Source organism: Crinia signifera, chromosome 7 (assembly GCF_055691185.1).
Source record: "Crinia signifera chromosome 7, ASM5569118v1, whole genome shotgun sequence".
Taxonomy (NCBI): domain Eukaryota; kingdom Metazoa; phylum Chordata; class Amphibia; order Anura; family Myobatrachidae; genus Crinia; species Crinia signifera.
In genome coordinates this window covers 144,680,981-144,693,563 of record NC_139223.1, presented here as the reverse complement: position 1 = coordinate 144,693,563, position 12,583 = coordinate 144,680,981, and the positions used below count along the sequence as shown (strand labels likewise).

Here is a 12,583-nt window from a genome sequence, read left to right as displayed (position 1 = left end):
AAAGATAGAGCCATCCTCATCTAGCCCTTTAATAGGATTAAATGAGTAATAGGATTACTCGGCTAATCCCCTACTGCAGTGATTCCCAAACTGTGTGCCGTGGCTCCCTGGGGTGCCTCGGAACACTTGCAGGGGTGCCACAGGTTGGTGGTCCAGAACCAATTAAAATTATTTATGATCAATTATTTATGGACAAAACCAGTGCTGGTGGCTGCCAATCATAAAACATGTGTACAAACAGAAGCAAAGCATGCCCTTTACCACATAACTGACCCTAAGAAGCACATATAAACACAATCTACTTAATTTTATATATATTTTTTGGGGCCTGGGGGTGCCGTGGACAAATTCTTATACTCTAGGGTGCCGTGATTCGAAAAAGATTGGGAACCGCTGCCCTACTGTATTGTTCTATGTATTGTATTGCAGCTGAGAACAATAGGCCTTGGCTCACCATGGCTATCCAGAGGAGGATAGTTGAAAAGGGCTCCATCTGTACCTCCCAACACTGGAGGCAGAGGAGAAGGTACATGGCCGAAATTAGGGTTACAATACAGTACATGCATTTCTCCCAACATTTTAGTTGGGGGAACTGGATCTGTCTGAGCGGGTTTGACCTCTGGTGAAGGGGGCATGGCCTCAGGAGCCGCACGCCATTTTCTGTCACTATGGGGGTGTGGCCAGTAGCCTGTGGGCTGCTGACATGTCTTAGATCCCTCTGTCTCTAAGAATACAGTAGATGCTCCCACAGAGACTCTGGGCCAGATGCACTAAGCTTCAAAATAGATAAAATGTGAGTGATAAACAGCCAGCCAATCAGCTCCTGACATTTTTCAAAGAGTCTGTGACATAGTAGTTAGGAGTTGGTTGATTGGTTGGTTATTTACCACTCTCCACGTTGTCACTTTTTGAAGCTTAGTGCATCTGGTCCAATGTCTCTCTGGGAGACTCCCAACTGCCCCCCCCCCCCCCCACACTGCTGCCCATGGGTGGGACAGGGGGACAGTCAAAATTGTGACTGTCCTTTAAATATCCAGAACGTTCGGAGGTACTGTATATGTGGTTTGAACAGCAAAGTAGTTAGCATAGCCTGAATGTAAATTTATGATTCACCTTTATCTCATGGCAGCCTTTCAAATATTGGATTTACACTAAGCTGCTAAAAGCTGGTGTTTAATTGCTGTGGGTTACTCCACTGCATTGCTCTTTACACCATGATGTTAAATAAGCACCTCTGTACTGAATTACGAGAACTGATACCCACAGTACTAATGCAGGATATGTGCTGTACCTCTTGGGGGTGATTCTAATTTAATCGGTCCCCCACACGTGGTGACTGTGCATGCGCATAGTTATTTATGCGCATATGCAGCTGCTGTGTGCGAGCGGCCACAGCACTCGCACACAAAGTCTTGGCAGGGGTGTACGGCGGCGGGCCTTTCCATGAAAATTCCTGATGATGCAGGTGCGGTCAGCTGATGTCAGCGATTATGCAAATCATCCATTTGCAGCTGTGTGGGAGATCGCGGCATGCAAGGGGGGGGGGACTGGCAGCCATTCGGGCAGCGTCTGGGGGACTAGCAAGGCTGCGAAATTCATAGCCTTGCAAGTACACCAGAATAAGGTCCATTGTACGGTGTGATTGCTGCTAACTGAATTCCTGCCTCCTGGAGGGAATTCAATGAAATGCGGTAATAGACTGAAGTTAAATAGTGTGTCATCCTCAGACTTCAATGACTGGGGCTGTTAGAAACCCTTTTTTATTTTTGCCCAGAAAATTACTGTGTTAATGGATGTTAATACATAGAATCCAGAATGAAGTTCCTGGACCTAAAGTATGGAGTAACACTGCCTCCGCTCCTGGAAACAGGCTGTATAACTGGGCTTTATTTTGGAGTCTGCTCAGACTAGAATAAAACCCTCATTAACTGCAGCCTGCGGACTGCCTTCTGGACTAATTGTGTAGCCCTGCTGATTCAATTAGCCTGCAGTCAATTACCATGGCTAATTGAATCCCTCCCCCCAAAGGATTTGCTTATTATTAACAGTAATTTATGTAACACACACATATTGTGCAATGATTAACAGATTAATTTTGGTCTTTCACATCAGTCACTGCCCCAGTCTGCCTCCTGGTGCTATGTGGTTGCAGCTGTAAAAATGGGGCGGTGTAATACATATACATGAAACCACACAGATACTTACACAGACAAATACATGCTGCAGGTAGTAAGTCTGGCTGCCCTATCCTTCTGAACTTGCATCCGCTTTTCTTCTGAATCACAATTAGGCCCCCTTTGTGGTTTGGATACTAATTATTTATTGTCAAGATAGATGCTTATGTCAGGTACAAGTACACAATTTTGACACAGGGATTCTATGGGGTACTGTATATTCAATTAGTGTCAGATCCATTCCGATGTTTTTTTGTTGGAAGGGATCTACCAATTCATTGCAGCGGCCAAATCCGAATGTCTGATTTGGCTACTGATTGATGCTTACGCAGCCAGTGCCGGGACCAGGTGATAGCGGTGGCGGGAGGTGGAAGTATGTGTCCGGGAGGCGGAGATGGCTGGGAGGTGGCGGTAGCCGGGACAGCGCCGGGTGACCAGCTCTTGTGGCGGGACGGATAAGTTATGTGGGAGAAGGTGGTAGGGTGCTCGAGGCAGGTGGGGGGCGGTGAGCTGCTGTTGCTCACCCGGCACCGTCCTCCCTGTCTTAATACGACATCTTTTCAAGTCATATTAAGATTGCGGAAACGGTGACAAAACCTGTTGAATTTGGCCCTGTTTCCAACAAAAAAGGTGGATTGGCAGCTAGAATTGAATAGGTCGGAACCCCTTCTGACCTATTCTAGTCTTCGACAAGAAGGCAGTTCCATCTGAAATTGAATATACGCCTATATCTGCCTAATTCCACCAAAATATATTTACAGTGTATTCAATGGCCTTACATAGTATAACAATACTACACACATTATATAAAGCTAGTAGTTTAATATTTTCTGTTCATAGATTTCTACGGAAGAAAAAGAAACCTTTAAAAAGGATTCTGTGTAGGTTCTTGTGCATTGCCGGAAATGCAGCGTAACAGATTTCCTTCATATCTTACTCCGTATGTGGCGGCAGTGAGTTTATACAGACTCATAATGCAAGCAGCAGTCTCCTCTAAAAGCCTTACCTGTCTTATCTGTTATACTTCCCCTTGAGCATTTCTCAGTGTTTTGTGATTTAATGTTTTCTAAGCATTAAAACTTATGGCTTCTCTAATCTCTTCTGTCAGGTTACCATGGACACTTCATATATCACACTGCTTGTATCTCCTAAACCAAGCATCAGCTCTGAAAATTATATAAACATCATTTGGAAAGACAAGATGGGAATCATGTGTGATAAATATTACAGAAGAGTGTTATTTACAATGGATTCTTTTTGTTTGGATTTGTGTGAATCAATATTTGCACAACATGTTTTATTTATGTATTATTCTTAAAATATATTATTATTGTTTAATGTCAAAAGTTTCCTACAACAGCAATGGGTACTTATGTAGTAACTGGGCTGCCGATTTAAAAATCGGGTCCATCGCATGCGACCAAAATCGCATGCGATGCGATGGACCCGATTGTGGCGAGCATAGCGAGCCCCGCGAGGGGACACAGAATACCGTCCGCTCGCCACGCTTTAGGCTCGGTTTATATCCAACTCCATGCCCACTTGGATAGTAGGGGTATGAAAAGGACCCCTTTTTCCCAATGAATTCCATGTTAAAATGGACTCAGTCCATTTTAACATTGAATCCTATGGAAAAATCGGGTCCATCGCATCGATCGCATCGCATGCGATTTTGGTCGCATGCGATGGACCCGATTTCAAAATCGGCAGCCCAGATACTACATAAGTACCCAACATTGTTTAGTTATACTGTAGGAAATAAAATCAATTATAAAACAAAGGTAAAGTAATTTACGGCTTTCGTAAAAAAAAAAAAAAACACCATATTTTTCGCTCCATAAGACGCACCTGACCATAAGATGCACCTGACCATAAGATGCACCTGACCATAAGATGCACCTGACTATAAGACGCACCTGACCATAAGACACACCTGACCATAAGACACACCTGACCATAAGACGCACCTGACCATAAGACGCACCTGACCATAAGATGCACCGGTACTCTTTACCTAGAAGGGCGCCAGCGATTGGAATCGCGGGCGTCGGGGGTAAAAATTGCGGTCATCGCGGGTAAATCGCGGGTACATAAAAATCTGCTGCCCGCGATGACCGCGATTTTCCCATAGGGAACAATGTTAAAAAGGCTGATTGACCGCGATTTTCATGTAAAATGCCTCAATGCCCGCGATTTGGCCATAGGAATCAATGTTAAATGGGCTACAGAGCCCAAATAGGCACAATTAACCCTTAAATGTCCCCCCAAATTTTTAACGCCACCCCACGATCCACGCCAACCCGAAGCGTGGCGAGCGCAGCGATCCCGCGAGGGGCGGCGGTACGCGTCCTCCGACCTTTTCATGCCCTACTATACACGTCGGCGTGGAGTTGAGAATAGAATAGTGTGGCGAGCGCAGCGAGCCACCGAGCCCGAAGCGTGGCGAGCGCAGCGAGCCCCGCGAGGGGACGCGCATACCTTCACAGGTAAACGCGTCCCCTCGCGGGCTTCACAGGTGTCCGCGTCGCCACGGACACCTGTGAAGCCCACGAGGGGACGCGTATAACTGTAAAGGTATCCGCGTCCGCTCGCCACGCTTCGGGCTCGGTGGCTCGCTGCGCTCGCCACACTATTCTATTCTCAACTCCACGCCGACGTGGATAGTAGGGCATGAAAAGGTCGGAGGACGCGTACCGCCGCCCCTCGCGGGCTCGCTGCGCTCGCCACGCTTCGGATTGGCGTGGATCGTGGGGTGGCGGTAAAAATTTGGGGGGACATTTAAGGGTTAATTGTGCCTATTTGGGCTCTGTAGCCCATTTAACATTGTTTCCTATGCCCACATCGGGTCCATTGAGGCATTTCACAGTAAAATCGCGTCGGTCGGGCCATTTAACATTGATTCCTATGGGAAATCGGGTGCATCGCGTCGCGGGCATCGCGGGTACATTTATGGCCGGCCGCGATGCGACCGACGCGATTTCCATGTTTAACATGGGTTTCAATGGGAAATCGCGGGCATCGCGTCGGTCGCGTCGCGGCCAGACATAAATGTACCCGCGATCACCACGACGGGCGCCCTTCTAGGTAAAGAGTACCGATGCACCTGACCATAAGACGCACCTGACCATAAGACGCACCTGACCATAAGACGCACCTGACCATAAGACGCACCTGACCATAAGATGCACCTGACCATAAGATGCCCCTGACCATAAGACGCACCTGACCATAAGATGCACCTGACCATAAGATGCCCCTGACCATAAGACGCACCTACAGTAGTTTTTAGAGGAGGAAAACAGGGGAAAAAATATTCTGAACCAAATAGTGTAATAAAATATTTAATATTATATGCCCGCTCCCCTGGTACTTGTATGTGCACTCCCTCCCCTCCCCTGGTACTTGTATGTCCACTCCCCCCCCTCCCATGGTACTTGTATGGCCACTCCCCCCCCTTCCCCTGGTACTTGTATGCCCTTTCCCCCCCTCCCCTGGTACTTGTATGCCCCGTCCCCCCTCCCCAGGTACTTGTCAGCAGCTCACAGAGGTCTGGGCAGTGGGGATCATGAAGTGTGCTGTGACGTCCGTTCGGCGAATGGGATATCATCAGCAGGGTCCCTGCGGCAGATGGGAAGTAGTAGCGCTACTACTTCCTATCTGCCGCAGGGACCCGCCGATGATTTCCCATTCGCCAAACGGACCCCACAGCACATTGCATGATCCCCGTTAGTACCAGGGGAGGGGGGGGGGGGGGAGCGGGCTCTGCTGAAACTCCTGAGTTTGTTGCATGCACTTTTTTTGAACTATTCGCTCCATAAGACGCACACACTTTTCCCCAAACTTTTTTTGGGAGAAAAAGTGCGTCTTATGGTGCGAAAAATACCGTATATATAAGATACTATTAAAGAGCTAACTTTAAAGCGTAACTTTGATTTTGGATATTAATAAACAGTAAAGCAATGTTATTGGGTTAATATTGTACATTAAATGCATTTTGGTTAATCTTTAATACATCTTTCCACTTGCTTGTTATGTTCCTTAGGGAAAGCGGACAAATAGCTCCTCTCATTACATCACAGACTTTTTAGTACATTATTTAGGAATTAAGTTTCAAAACTGAGGAAAATATTCGCAGCATGGAAATCATATAAGGCATCTTGTTACACATTGCATAAAAGGGACAGGTGTAGGAGGACACATTTGCATAGTTTAATTCCATGCTTCATATCTACCAAAATAGATTCTGTGGTCAACAATCCTTCTTAAGTTCTACCACCCTAACAAGACTTTTTAAGTGCTACCGTCCTACCCCCACCTGGTACTAACAGGGCCAGTCCCAGGTTTTTTGGGCACTTTAGGCAAAACTTCAGCTTACTTCTCCCACTACTTCCACAGCACACCAATACCGACTTTCCAGAACTTCATGTGAGCGCACGGAGGTGGCGTCTAATGCGGTGCGATTATGCTTGCGATACAATCCTGATTCGATTGGGATCGAAACGGGATTGTATTGGGATCGAATGAATGGTATGCAAAATGCATTCGATTTGATCATATAGTACAGATCTGTACTGTAGTCTTGCCTGACAAGACTATTTTTCTATTCAATTTACACTACACGGTAGTGGGCATTGGAATAAAATCTGCATCGAATGCAGAAAAACCATTTCATGCCCATACGATTTTCTATTCGATTTCTTCTATAAGCAATCGAATAGACAAAGTGCATGTCCTCTAAAAATAGTGTACCCTCTATTAGAAGTTCAACACCTGCTGTTTGCATTAAGTTCAAAAAGGAGGCGCCTATCACACCTGCCAATCAGCTGTGTTTGAAAAATGACAATTAGGAGCTAATTGGCTGCTGCATTATCACTTTCCACTTTATATCCCAAGTGTATCACATCACTAGACTTAATACATCTGTCCCAATGTCTCACCCAACAGATTCTCTTCCTCTTCTGGAGCCTCTCAGGCTTGATACTGGATTCTTACTAGCTTCAGCAAACAAGTACAGTGAGTATTATGTGGAAAGCAGTAGTACTCCAGAACATGATGTCTGATTTCATATCATGTATGCCCCATATAGCCTGGGCGATTGGACAGAGCCTTGTGTAATAATAACACGTTACAGCACACTGGTGCAGATAGATATTCTCCTGAAGATACCCAGAGTATTCTGTCAGTGAGAAATACTTTGAATCAGCTGAGGCCTGTGTCATCCAGGCCAAAGAAAGTCTTCAGCTGCTCTATTAAAATCATATTGTCTACTCTACAGTATCAAATGCTGCAGAGAGGTCAAGGAGGTTTAAGATCAAGCAATCGTCTCTTGTCATCAGAAGATCATTTAGCACACACACCAGAGCTATCTTAGTACCCTGTCCTTTCCCAAACCCTGACAGGATTGCATCATAAAAATGGATCATAAATTTTAACTCCGGTGATCCTGTTCTCCCATATGAGTAGTCATAGGTTTGGTATGTTAAACTGTTTCCTATTTGGCAAGTTAGAATGAACTTTAGCAAGATAGCAGAATGCACATTACCCAGAAGGGAACCTTTAAGCTGGACGGGCAATTGCTTTTTTCATCTACTTATGTAACCTGCATTTGATAAAGGTCTGAGCACGTTGTTGTATTCAGTCTTTAACTATGGCTTGTTCAGCACATCCTCCGTTGTGAAGTACCGTATAGAGCAGTGATGACTAACCTTGACACTCCACATCCCAGCATGCCCTGCTACAGTTTTACTATTTGGCCATGCTAAAACTGATGAAGGGCATGCTGGGATGTGTAGTTCAACAACAGCTGGGAATGTCAAGGTTAGCCATCGCTGGTATTGAGCAAAATATAAAGCAACTACATTCTCACTCTTGAGCTAAAACATTACTCCTCCAAATATATATGCATGTGTATATTACTGTATGCTGCTGCTATAAATTGGTACAGAGCAATCTCTGGTGCAGGGCAGAACAAATCCCACTCACCAGGTCGCCATGGCGACTAAATGCGCGCCCAGGAAACTAGATTATGTCTCTCTTATGTGCAATTTTTTCCTCTCCACACTGAAGACTGGCTAAAGGGCAGATTCAATTTGCTGCAGGGCTTACTGTGCAGCTAAAGCTCTACCTGCAGCTATTGAAATAATGCTGTTACCCCACATGGTAAACTCCAGAGGGTGCACTTAAGGAAGAGGTTTTTTTTCCCTGTAGCCATAGATGCTGCTAGAAAAAATCGGTGTTAGTGCGACCTCTGGGCCTTAACCCCCAATGTGTGGGTTAGCTGTGGGTTAACTCGAACCCTGCCCGCTAGGCTTCAAGGAGATGGGCAGGGTTAGGGGGGTGTGAGGAGGTGGGGGCGAGCATCAGGAACCGGCGACTTGGAGCTCAGTATGAAGGGGATGCCGGAATCAGCAGAGCCAATGTTTTAACATCTCAGATGCCAAAATGGGTAAGTGGAAACGTTGTCTCCGGTGTTTGATAGCAGACCCCCCCCCCCCACACACACACACAGTGCATCAGCCTGTTGCTGATACACTATGTCTTTCCCCTGGCCAACTCTCTGGTTATGTACAAGATCACACTACTCATGCCCGATCTCCTGCACAGCCTGGTCCTGACACTCACTACGGCCAGGGACAGAGCTGTCATTGCTGTGGTGTATGGGCAACAACAGCTGTCGGAATCGATAGCTGCAGATGTCGGAACAGTCAGTGCTACTGACCGTGCATACATTACTCTGCATATCGGAACGCTATCTTGTAGATAGCAGTGATGCTATAGATAGGGGGCAAAGCACCCATGTCATTTACCACAATCTGGCACATTCATACAGTACATGGGGGACAAGCGGTATCAGCACACATAATGGGTGAGATGCAGCAAGCATCGCAACAAGCATGCAATGCTTGCAGCCAGCCTCGGCGTGCATTTACTAACGCTGTACTCATGGAGAATTTTGCAAAGGATGGCTCTTGCAGTAAGAGACGTCCTTTGTGATGACAAGACTACCGGGAACCCTGCACTAGTAGAGGTTTGTAGTAGGATAAAAGCCGAACCGGTTCATTTGTAGGCATTGTTTATTTGTTCAATAGCAATGGCGCATAAGGATAATATAAAACAAATTTCAAAACACCTCTGGACACAATATTGGAGGTGAAGCATAACATAAAACAGGGGAACATGAGATACATGCACCTCAAAACCTCCATAATTGCTAACCAAGGTTATATTATAAAGTATTGAGTTTAACTTTTTGATTGTCCAAATATTTATTTTCCGCAAGAAGATACAAAGAAATTGTTTCAAAATCATACAATGTAAGCGTACACATCCGCTCACAAGCTAATGTGGGGAGTCGTTCGGCGGGGGCTGGGTGCATTTGGCGGTGCGGCTTTTACCTGCTCTCCAGGCAGTGCATACACGCTGTCTATCGATCAGGTCTGAATCACCCTCATAGGGAAAATCTGCCATCGAGCAAGAAAACCATAGCAGTAATCATGTAGGTAAGTGGCATTATGTGGTATAATATGTCAAGGACATTACCGTGTGTGGCATATTGTGTAATGGGCATTACGCTTTGCATAATCCCCTGTCCCACAAAGCCATGCCCTCAATTTTTGCTGCGCGAGCACTGTTACGTGTCTGGTGTTGGCTTGTTTTACACTGTGGGACATCATTTGAACAATGTTGCCCGCAGTATTCTTTTCATGGGGGGGGGTCGGAGGCAGGAGAAGTGAGTTCCACCACCTCACCAGGACCACTTTAAGCTCTATATAATATATATATATATTTAGATACTGTAACGTATCGTCACTCCACTGTATGAAGATAATTGCCTCAGGTGCCCTCCATGATAATTCAAAATGGCACGAGAGAAGACGGCGTCACTCCAAAGGTCTTTTTAAAATAACTTTTATAAATGCAAAAAGATCCACATTGCCCCAGTCTTTTTAAAGACGAAACGCGTTGGATGTTGCATCATCTTGAAAGAAATGAATAAAGACAATTGTGGAATTTTAAGTGAAGATTTTTTAATAAAAGATTTGTGTGTTTCAAGATTAATTGTATACATTGTGTTATACTTGAAAAACTGGTGGTAGAATACTTTAGCGCTCTCTATATATTCTTCTTGTCTATATATATATATATATATATATATATATATATATATATATACTGTATATATATTTAATCTAAAATATAATTACATACACCACATAATTAAATTACACTACATGACATAGTGAAATCCTGGTTTAATGCTGAGATAGTACACAACAAAAAACCCTATATATACTTTAAAACAAATCGCTTGACCTCTTCATTAAGTGATCAGAATAATTTCATATGCAAATAGGTTACTGAAGAATGGAAATTCATTCCCAGGATGTGCTGGTATGCGCTCAGTTGTGAAGAGGGCCGCTCCATGCAATTTGATAAATTGATGTTTAAAGCCTTTGACTATCATTACATGATTGCAGGCTACAACAGTTGCAGGAATACACTGTGGCCACATCACACACATCATCAAATGGCAATGGTAACCGAAGTCACTAAATATAGGTATACATCAGCAAATACTGTAATTTTAAGGCCTCGGAGCTATGTTAATAACATTTTGTTTACATATGAATATATACAGATTGATGATAGATGGATTTTGTCAAAAACTGACTTGTTCACACTCTACCATCCACGTGGGCATAAAAGGCCATATTCTGGTCCACACGCAATGCTGCGAAATTTGCAATGTTGTGTGTGGATAAAACTCCGCCCGCTGCTCGCACAGCTGCCCCTCCCCCCCCTCGCTCGGCGAATTCCCCCGCACGGCTGCGAATGGATGTTTTGCATAAACATCCATTCCCAGCTTTGGGTGCAGGGGCCAAGTCATTCGATGGTCACCGACCATCGAATGATTTGGAAGGTGCACGCAAACCAAAGACATTCACTGGTGTCTTAGCTTTGTGCGCTCCCTGTACGGGAAGCGGGTGGGCAGCTGACATTCGCTGGCGTCAGCTGCCCACCCCCCGGCACCCGTATTACTGCCTAATTCCCATGGGAATGCCCAGCGTTTTCATGGTAACTTTTTACAGTAAAAGGCAATTTAGGACAAGTACATGGTAAGTAAAGATAGATACATCATGGCACAGGACACTGGCATAATTATTATGGTAGCAGAGACCTAGGGTAAGGTGCAATAGTAAGGAGTACAAACAAATTCTACTTCTCATAATAGTGTTGTTATCACAGGCTTGCCTACCCTCCCGGTATGGCCGGGAGCCTATCGATAATCGGGTCCGCCTCCCGGGAAAGTAGGCAAGTCTCCCGGTTTTTGTTTACAGCCCCCGCTCCCCCCATGCCTGCTGGATTAATTAGACAAGTAGGCGGGGCTTAAAAGACGCGATCACGGCATTTCGCATCATTTAAGCCCTGCCCCCTCTCCGCGGCCCGCAAATCACAGAGTTTTCCAACATGAGGGGCGGGGCAGAGTGATATCAGCCTTGCCCCCGCCCCCTTGACGAGTTGCCTCTCCGGGCTTCTCCCGGAGAGGTGAAAGTAAAAGTAGGCAAGTATGTGTTATCATTTGATCATACAGTATGTTATCATAAAGAACATTGATCAGGTAGCCACAATTGCACCTTATTCAATACTTTATCACAATGATTGCACTTTACAACCAATGCACAATCAGTTCCCAGATTGAATACATTCTACTGTAACTGGTGGATACTGGAAGTAGTTCTATTGGTATCCTGTAGATTGAACATAAAGCCCCAGGAGATTATGGCTAGGCATATTATTCCTGAGGGGTTTAAATAATGACTTTAATCAGATGTTTATTATGGGAACATGTCTGGAAATGTAGTTATAGCACTAACCAAAGAGGATTATATTTATGTGCATTATAATTTATACAATTTCTTGACTATTACCTGTGAACTGATGTTATTCTGTTTATTCTATTATGTCATGATCTTTCTGTTTCTGTTATATTTATACATTAGTGAGTGGGCATTGCTTGTGACATTTAATTATCATTATTATATCTCTGATATAGTATTAATTAAGGATCCATTGTTTGCGCATAATCATATTTGCCTTCATTTTATAAAATGACAAACCTGTTTTTTTCTATAAAAAAATCCCTGTTGTATCCACTTATATTCCTGTTGCAGATGGGGCAAACTGTTTTGAATAGATGGTGTAAGCAGAATGTGTATGTGAGTGTGGATTGGCTGATTGTTAATAGGGAGATGAGGTTGCTCTGTTGCAGGCATTCAATATTAAGCCTGATTCAGAGCTGGTTGCTATTTTGTGAAATTTTGCAAAACTGCAACCTTCGGTGGTAGTCTGTGGGGGGGCAGCCAGTGCGGGGCAAGGCTGCCCGGCTCCCCAGGTTCCTTCCCACCATG

The 12,583-nt window shown here is 44.8% G+C and overlaps 1 protein-coding gene across 3 annotated transcripts in view; it reads left to right on the top strand.

Moving 5' to 3' along the window:
• The window catches only part of B3GALT1 (beta-1,3-galactosyltransferase 1), a 315,300-nt gene that overhangs the window by 35,320 nt on the left and 267,397 nt on the right, over positions 1 to 12,583 (top strand). Inside the window, exon 2 of one of the 3 annotated variants that reach the window (XM_083153902.1) lies at positions 7,119 to 7,187. The exons of the other annotated variants lie outside the window; for them this stretch is intronic. The gene's annotated coding sequence lies outside the window, so the exon portion shown is untranslated. The remainder of the gene's footprint in view (positions 1 to 7,118; positions 7,188 to 12,583) is intronic. 3 annotated transcript variants of the gene reach the window in all.